The following is a 9,424-nucleotide window of genomic DNA, read 5'->3' as shown; positions in this document are numbered from 1 at the left end:
ATGGGGACTACACCTGAGAAAGGAAAGCAAACATTGTAAGAATTGCAAAAAAAAAAAAAAAAAAAAGACTCAGGAGTCCTGTGGATTCCTCCTGGTTCTTCTCTTGGAACAATCCAGGTTCCCCTTTGCCCTGGGCTAGTGGAGTCTAAGTCATCTTTTATCACACTGTGTGACTTCTAGGTCATACCTTCCATCTGAATTCCTGTCCAGACATTTTTCTTGGCAGTTACACACCAAAGAGTTATTTTGTTATTGAAATACAATTCCCTTTTTAACATGCACATTCCCTACCCTGTAGTAGGGGCTAGGCTCATTTTTATTTATTTTTTATTTATTATTTTAAAGATTTATTTATCTATGCATAAAAAAGCTGGGGTACAGGTCAAAGGAGCAGGGGGTGAGAGGATTCACCAGAGACAAAGTGGGGAGCAGAACAGGTGGATTGACTGAAATACACTGCTGAGGGGAGCAGCGGGTGAGACAGGAGAGGTCTGCTGCGCCATGTGGGTCATCTCCCTGACCAGGGATGGAACTCATGCTGCAGTGGCTGTGGATAGCTTCACAGTGCTGATGCTCAACCCCTTGCACCACCAGAGAGGCCACAGGAGGGCTCATTTTTAGCTCTGGGTGCTGCAGGACAGAAGCTGAGAAGTATGCTCAGTGAAATAAGCCAGAATAAAACATGGGTCTATAGGCATGGTCATTAGCAAATGAACAGCCATCTGTTAGCATTGGGCTATTCTGCTGATGGAACGCCAAGTTACTTTTATAATTTCAAGAACTTTCTTCTATTTTCAGCAGGAGAGTTGGCAGGCAACTCCTTCAAGTAGTGGCTTTTGGAATACCTGCCCCCAGAGCTGGGTATGATGACAAGTAGATATGGAATGAATAGAGATTGTGTAGAGGCCACCACCCTTCCTATCAAGGAGATTTTTCAGATGAAAGTCACATTCTAAGATTTATTTATCCATGTTACAGTGTTTCTGAAATTCAGGTGTGTCTTGTATTTGAAATGCACATTTAATACTGTGTTCTCGCCGCCCTCCCACGAAAACGCTGCTTTTAAATCAGTGGTGCCTTTTATAATCCACAGTGGTTTAGATTATGGAAATGTAACACCATCTATCCATAAGGGATGGTGCAGCACTCTCCACCATGCCGCCTGAGCCACAGATGAACATTATTAGCCCCCAAGGCCAGGGCAGTGAAATGAGGTTCTTGTCCCCAGTCCCGAAAGATGAGTCTAGCCGGGCTATTGCAATCCGTCACCACAAGGAGGCGCACAAGCCCCAGGCATGAAGTTCTGAGACACACGTTCCTCCCTGATGGGCGTTTTATTAAAAAAAAATACATTTTTTTTTTTTTTTTAAATCATGAGCAGTCTCTCCCCAGGGTATTACATCATTTGTGCCATGGTCATAAAATAATTGCTCTTCTTTATGTGAATCTTAAAATTTAATGCATTCCACAATTTCCTTCCTCTCTTGTTATTTGATTTAATAGTTTTATGCTTCAGACATAGTGAGGTTTTTAATATAACATTTCAGAGAACATTTTAAGTTTTTGGATAGGAAGAAAATGACTTCAGCCAACCTAAAAATAGGGATTATGGAGTTGCAATGCAAAATTACCCTGCACTAGTAACTGACATCCTAAAGAACCCTGTGCTTTTATTTTTTGTAAGCCTCCCACCCCTGCCCCCTTCCTTCCTCTGACCCCCAGAAGCCTTACTTCCCTTGTTAGTTCCCACTGTTTTTATTTTTTTAGCCACAAAATAACAGAATTTATTTTTCAACCCTACTAATCAATTTGCAAAAGATTTTTCTGGACTTCTACAAATAAATTCCCATTATTCCTGATTATTAATTGTGGAGGATCAGCTCCTCCATGATGCTCTGGTCACTGGCATGCATCCACATAGACCCTGAAGGCAAAGGCTGGAAACCACAGCTGACGGGTCTTGCCGGAACACCCGGTGATCCTCCTGGGACACTGGAGGATGGGATGCCTGCAAGGAGTGGCTGAGACTGTTGCTGCCAGCTCCTCTCTGCCCTGGGTGACTGCCTGTCCTGAAACGGTTTCCCATTCTCTTCCCGTATATGTTTTATGTATGGAGGTGATCCCACGTCTATGTCACCCAGTCCATGAACAAAAGGCAAGCGCAGTTTCTTCATGGGTATCTCGGCTCCATGTGCCTCCTCCAGGTCTCCTTCTGGCTCTCCATCCTGCTTCCTAATGCCCACTTGTTTTTTTACAAGTTTTTTTGCTTTGTTGAATTGTCCCCTATGTAAATGTCCAATATTTATCTTTGTCATTCTGACTTGTTTGACCTTACTCAATTCCCTTGAGTTCCTTTTACTGTAAACAGCAGCATTTCATCTTTCTTTGTGGATGAATAGTATTCCATTGTGTGGATATGCCACATTTTCTTAATTTCATCCTTCACCAGTGGGCACTTAGGTTGCTTCCATGTCCTAGCTATTGTTAACAATGCTTCAGTAAACATTGTTGAGCATTTTTTTTGAGTTGATGGTTTCTTGTTCTTTGGATAAAGCTCTAGATTGGGATTGCTGGGTTCTATGGTATTTCAATTTCTCCATATTCTCTCCAGCACTTGTTGTAGGGGGGGGTCTTTTTTTTTTTTAAAGATTTATTTATTTATGATTACAAGAACTGGGGTACAGGACATGCTGCTGGTGATCCAGTGAATTGACTGTTGTGGAGAAACCCTCCCTCTACCCCCTATCTTGGTGACCAGAAGTGTCAGGAGTGACTGTTCTGTGTAAAAGTACAGGAAAGAAACATAGAAGGAGAAAAGGCTGGGCTTGTTTTTTATTTTTTTTTATAATTCAAGTAGCAATTAAGTTAAAGTGGGGTCATTAAAAGGGGCCTTAATCCAATAGGACTGGGGTCCTCACAAAGGAGGACATTATAGCTGGGTCTCCTCCATTTTGCAAGAAAAACTCCCTCGACTAAAAATTAGGAATAAGTGGAATTAAACTCTAACCACCCTGCATTCTCTTTTCCTACCCCTTCCTCCTGAGTAACTGTTAGCTGGCTCCAACTGCATTCTTCCGAACTTGGAAAACTGATTGTGTCCCATCCCTGATAAAGTTCTCCATGCCCCCGCTGGGGTTGATGGTGGCATGAGACAGACATGGCTGATTGTGAGAAAATGCACTGCTGGGAAGTCAAGCACCCCTAACTCCTCGGTGCCTGGAGATGTGAAGCCCTATATTCCCTCATTCCTTCTCCCTTTATATAGTGTATGGCAATTTCTCAGACTGGGCAGGTTCATTGTTGTTTTGGGCAAATGGAAAAGAATCTTGGAGCCCTCGGTAGATTTGACAGGCCTTTAATGCTGAAGCTGGGGGCCAGATACAGGCAGAACAGCAGGCAGAGAGGCAGGGAGGCTGGGAGGCAGGCAGCAGCTGAGCCACCCAGGCCCCCACAATCTCTGCGCCCTCTCTCTGCCTTTTCTCCTCTTTCCTAGTGATCTTTGTGTCATGAGGATCTCTTGGCCCGAGTAATTACAGACACGTGTGTCCTGTGCCCACACTCCCAAGCACCCTCCCACAATAACATGATAATATCACGTGTGGGTAACAAAACCTGGGAGGAAAGCAAAGCCAAAGATGGTGGCTGTAGAGGCTGCTGGAGGGAGGAGACAATGAGCCCAAGTAACTCCATTTTCCCCACATATTACCCACCATGTGGGGAATCAGGTATTTTTGGGGGTGCCTGTCCCACTGACACCTTTGATGGCCACCTTGAATAAACTCCTCTGTGTAAAGACATTTCTTGTGGTTCCAAGTTTGGCTTTTTTTTTTTTAAAGATTTATTATTTTTTTTAATTTATTTTATTTATTTATACAAGCACTGGGCACAGTCAGAAACGTGGGAGGGTGAGAGAATTCACCAGAGCCAGAGGGTGGAGCAGAGCAGGCAGAAGGACCGAAGTACACTGCTGAGGGGAGCAGCGGGCGGCAGGAGAGGTCTGTGCGCCATGTGGGACCCTCCTCCTGTGGCCGGGGAGCATCTGGGGATCGAACCGGCGCTGCAGAGGCTGCGGGCAGCTCCGCAACCCAGCACTCAACCGCTGCGCCGGGGAGGCCCCCAAGTTTGGCTTTTTTTGGTGCAAGTGAAAGACCCAATCACAACATCAGGTCACAGACAACCCAGACAGGAGGATGACCAGGTGTGGCCACAGCAAGAAGGCAGCCACCTGCAACCATGGAGAGGGGCCTAAGAAGATGCCACATCTGCCAACACCTTATCTTGGACTTCTAGGCTCCTGACTTGTAAGAAGAGAAATCTCTGTTTAAGTCACCCAGTTTGTGTATTTTGTCATTGCAAGTGACCAAACCGGGTCTTTTACATTCTCAAGCCAAAGTCTGAATCATGAGAATATCTTTGCATAAAGTAGTTTATTATATATGAGGTAGCTACCAAAGACTTGCCAGTCAGGTTAGCACCCTGAGGGAGGCCGCTCTCTGATTGCAAAGGGGGTTGTGTGTGGGGGGGATGGTGTGGGATGGGGGGAAGTGGTGGTGGGGAGGAGTGAGGTGAGGGAGTGGGAAGTGGGGAAGCGTGTTGTCTGTGCGTGGGTGCTGGGGTTATATACAGGAGGAAGGAATGTCAGGTGGTTCAGGACCTAAAGGGAGTGAGAGGATGTTGGACAACCATCCCAGGCTGGGCAGGTTCATTGTTGATTTGGGCAGACAAAAAAAAAAAAAAAAAGATTTTTGGAGCCTTCGGTATATTTGACAGGCCTTTAATGTTGAATCAGAGGACCAGACTCACAGGCAGACCAGCAGGCAGGGAGGCAAGCAACTAACCCCCTCTCCCCCCATCTCCCTTTTATTTCCACCCCTTGGCCCAGGTGTCTGATTTATATATGCCCACCCCATGCTCTCTGGCTTCTCAGCCCGTGTCCATAATCAAAGGTGCGCTTGATGCAAAAAGTGCTCCCAAGCGCTTTTTTTTTTTTTTTAGCCCTATCACACTGGCTATTTATTTAGCATAACATTTTCTTTTTTATATATAAATTTTTTTAAATTTTTATATTCCCCATACAATTGCGACCCCCTTATTTTGACCCCAATCCCTCCCCTCCCCGCCCCTCACCCCCCATAGAGTGTCTCTGGTTCATGGTTGTTTGTTGATTTAGATTTTTACTTTCTTATAGTTATTCTTTTTCCTGGTCCCTTATTTAAGTTTTCTAGATTCCTGCTATGAGTGAGACCATCCGGTATTTTTCTTTTTCTTTCTGGCTTATTTCGCTGAGCATGATCCCTTCCAGCACCATCCATGTTGCTGCAAATTGCATGTGTTTATCTTTTCTGAATGCTGAGTAATATTCCATGGTGTATATGTACCACATCTTCTTCATCTTCTTGATCCAGTCATCTATTTTTAGGTATTTGGGTTGATTCCAAAGCTTAGCTATTGTAAACAGTGCTGCTATAAACATAGGGGTGCAGGTGCTCTTTGGAATTGATGTTTCTGTGTCCTTTGGGTAAATACCTAGGAGTGGAATTGCTGGATCATATGGAAGCTCTATGTTTAGTAGGTCCAGAAATCTCCACACAGCTCTCCATAAAAACTACCATGAGATACCATCTTACACCAGTGAGAATGGCACATATTAAAAAAACTAGCAACAACAAATGTTGGCGAGGTTGTGGAGAAAAAGGAACTCTCCTGCACTGTTGGTGGGAGTGCAAACAGGTCCAAGTGCTTTTTGCATTAGTGTGGTGTCTCTGCAGTCAGCGCTGCTTGGGAGGATGCCAGGCGACTTTGGTGGAGGCTAGCAGTGAGAGGCCGAAAAGAGCCCTCAGAGGAGTAAATCATGGTCTGGGGAAGTGAGGAAGAAGGAAAATAAAGAGTATTCAGTGCTTGCTTCTGCTTAGTTTAGTCAAAGATTTTAGGCTAAGATTTTAGGCACCGCTAGCAAATGAGTACAGGAGACTGCAGACCGGCTTCAAATCCTGGCTCAGTTAATTGTTTCAGTGTGAGCCTGGGCGAGGTTTGTAAGTTTCCAATTTTTTCTCATCTGTAACCACCTCACAATTGAGGACGCAACTTAGGAAAGGCGGTGTTGGGCACATTCTAAGCACTCAGTAAGAAATAGTAATTTTTTGCTGTTTCCAGGCTCTTAGCATTGTGAGATACTGGCCCCCTATCAGAGAGGGTTGCCCTGTTTGTCTGCTGTTCCACACCTGGAAAAGCCTGGCTGAGAAAAGGTAAGATTGTTCTAAAAACAGGCTATTGCTTTACTCCCTTGTGTTTTTCAGTTCTATGCTGAAACATAGTCAGACCCCTCGGAGGTAGTTTAAGACCCCTTCACTGTAATCAGATTTAATGTCATGCTCTCAGCATCCATAGAACATGACTGCAATCACAGGCATAGAGTGGATTCTTATTCTTGAATTTGGCTCAATGCAGTTTGATTAAAAAAAAAAAAAAACATTTTGAAAGGAGAGGTTTATTAGGAAAAGAAGTAAAAAAAAATAGAGGCACCTGCATAGACACGGTGGGCAGTTTTGGGAGGAGAGCTGGCAGGGCAGGAATTGTTCTGCTATCCGGTTTGCTCTTTTATTTTGTGGCATAGTCACATATACAACTTGGGAGGACCTCGAAAAGGCCCAGGACCGGCTGGCCCAGCCACAGGCCTTGGCCCGCAGGGTTGGCTGAGCAGGGCAGGAAGCGCCACCTAGTGGCCTCGGGGCTCAGGGTCACTCCCGCAGGTCTGGATACGGGGCTGGTTTCCTGCGCAAGAGAGGACAGCCTCCCTGGTGGCGCAAGGGGTTAGCATGGCACCATGAGGCAATCCGCAGCCTCTGCAGCACGAGATCGATCCCCGGCCTGCCAGGGCGCAACCCACATGGCGCAGTCGACTTCTCCCCTCAGCAGTGTATTTCAGTCAGTCAGCTGTTCTGTTCCCCAATCTGTCCTGGTGAATCCTCTCACACCCCGCATCTCTGGCCTGTACCCCAGCTCTTGTATGCATAAATAATCTTAAAAAAAAAAGAGAGTAGACACTGTCAGGGCAGTCTCCTTCACCTCCCCCACACCTCACCCCAACGCTTTATTGAACATGACGTACTCGTCATATGGGTGGGTGCTCTTCATGTGGGTGGGCGCTGGCCCATGGCCAAAGGTGTTTCTCCTCAGCCTGCCTTTCACGGGTCGCCTCTCTTTCCGCACTTTCGACTTTTCAATCTCATTTGCCTCTTCACCAAATAAACCATCTTAAGCCAACCTGAAGCCAGGCCTCTCCTGACCCCTTATATCCCATCCCCTGTTCCTTTTACAGCCAAGCTTCTGGAAAGAACATCAAATTTGAAAACACCTTCTTCGTCACTTACAGTGGCTGCTGCTGTGACATAATCCTGAAACGTGGACCGTGGAGTCTGGGATGTGGCCATAGGCGGACTCTGGGAAGTCATAAAGAAACCGCTGATAGAGACTAGGAATTGATATCTGAAGAATAACTAGCATGAATATTGCTTGTGGTCTTAGAAAAGAGGAAAAAAAAGATCTTCTTAAATTGTGGCTCTGAATAAAAATATTTCCGGGAAAGCGCTGGAGTGCTGCAGCCAGCGCTGCTTGCTGTGGGCGGGATCCCTGGCGAGGCTGTGAAGCATGCTACGTCTAAAAGTGGATACAATCTTTAATAAATGAAATTGGCCAGTTTTTTTTTTTGGGGGGGGGCTATCAGCTTTGTCAGTTCTTTAAATTTATTTATTTATTTATATTTAACATAATTGTTCCTTTTTGTACAATGTTTGATTTCTCCTCTCAGGTGTAGTCCCCCGTAAAATTCCCAACACCAAGTCACCCAAGAACCAGCAACATAGTCCCTTGGGGTCTTTGCTCCCCTGTTTTGCTCCCTCTCCCTCCTTCTTCCTTGAAGAATGTCTCTGATTTATAATTGCCTGTTACTTTTGTTTTTATATTTATGATTGTTGTTGATTTTTCCCCTGATCCCTTATTTAGTTCTCTATATTCCTCCCGTAAGGGAAACCATCTGATATTTTTCTTTTTCTTTCTGACTTATTTCTCTTCGTATAATCCCTTCCAGCTCCAATCATATTGGTGGGAATGGCATGAGTTTATCTTTTTGGATTGCTCAGTAGTATTCCATCATGTATATGTACCATATCTTCTTGATCCAGTCATCTGCCTTTGGGCAGTTGGGTTGTTTCCATAGCTTACCTATTGTAAATAGTGCTGCAATGAACACAGGGGTGCAGGCATCCATTTGAATTAATGTTTTTGTGTCCTTTGGGTAGATTCCTAGGAGTGGAATTGCTGGGTCATATGGTAGCTGAATTTTCAATAGTTGGAGGAAACTCCACACAGCTTTCCATAGTGGTTGGACCAAAATGGCCAATTCCTTAAGAGGAGCAATACTGAATCTTTATAAAAATCTGTTGTATCTTGGACGAGACTATCCAAAAGGAGCTGACTATTTTAAAAGGTGCCTGAACAATGTTTTCCCTAAAAACAAAGATGTGAAGGACCAAGAGAAGATCAAAGAACTTATTAAATGGGGAGAATTTGCAATGAAAGAGCTAAACACCTTATACTTCCTTAGGAAATACAGAGCTATGAAGCAGTGCTATTATTGAGATGTGAGCAAAACCAACTGACTGTTGTAACTATGATTTGAAAATTAGTTGTTTATAGCAAATATTGTAAAACTAATTCTAACTTCAAATGGCAAGATTGCAAAAAATACCTGATGCCTTACTTATTGAAGATTTCAATTTCTATTCACACTGAGCTTATCAGCAACACTTTATGATCAACTTTTATCTTAAAATAGAAGTTTAAGCTAAGCAGAATGGCATTTCATATGCATTTAATAAAGCATAATACAAAGCAAAATATACAAAGCAAAATAATTTCTTGAGAAGTTACTTCTCTTACCTTTTGAGAGAGTACTTTTTTTTTCTCTTTTTGACCGCTTTGGTACATATGCAGCATGTATTCAAGTTTCACTACAAATCAAATAGCACCTGGTAATAATTTAAGTGTAGTGACAAAGAATCGTATGTATGGAGCAAGAATAGTTCAAATCTCAAAATAGCTTGCTATTCAACTTGATTGGTATTGCATATGTACCTATTCAGTTATTTCCATGATTAATTTCACTGCTGGCTCTCTTTGGGCCTTAAAACAGACAACCTGTTGTGTATCAATTACCTTCTGTGATAAAAAGTAATAATGCTATTCTATTTTGCAAAAAAAAAAGATTTCCAGAAAGAAAAGAACAACATCTTTTTCATAAAACGCCACATTCTCATAGTTACACTTGGATATGTTCTTGGACTTTTTATTATATTCCATGTCTCATTTTTAGCCCCACTACTTCACAATATTTTAATCACTTAAGCTTATGATTCATATACTATAT

The 9,424-nt window shown here is 43.5% G+C and overlaps 1 pseudogene; it reads left to right on the top strand.

Annotated features, from left to right (window-relative positions):
* The first annotated feature begins 8,390 nt into the window (after window positions 1-8,390).
* On the top strand, window positions 8,391-8,657 carry LOC119235220 (electron transfer flavoprotein regulatory factor 1-like; annotated as a pseudogene).
* Window positions 8,658-9,424: the final 767 nt, after the last annotated feature.

Source organism: Talpa occidentalis, unplaced genomic scaffold (genome assembly GCF_014898055.3).
Source record: "Talpa occidentalis isolate TD23 unplaced genomic scaffold, MPIMG_talOcc4v2.1 talOcc4.9, whole genome shotgun sequence".
Taxonomy (NCBI): Eukaryota; Metazoa; Chordata; class Mammalia; order Eulipotyphla; family Talpidae; genus Talpa; species Talpa occidentalis.
Note: the sequence above shows the minus strand (reverse complement) of the source record. Positions and strands in the feature narration are given on the sequence as shown.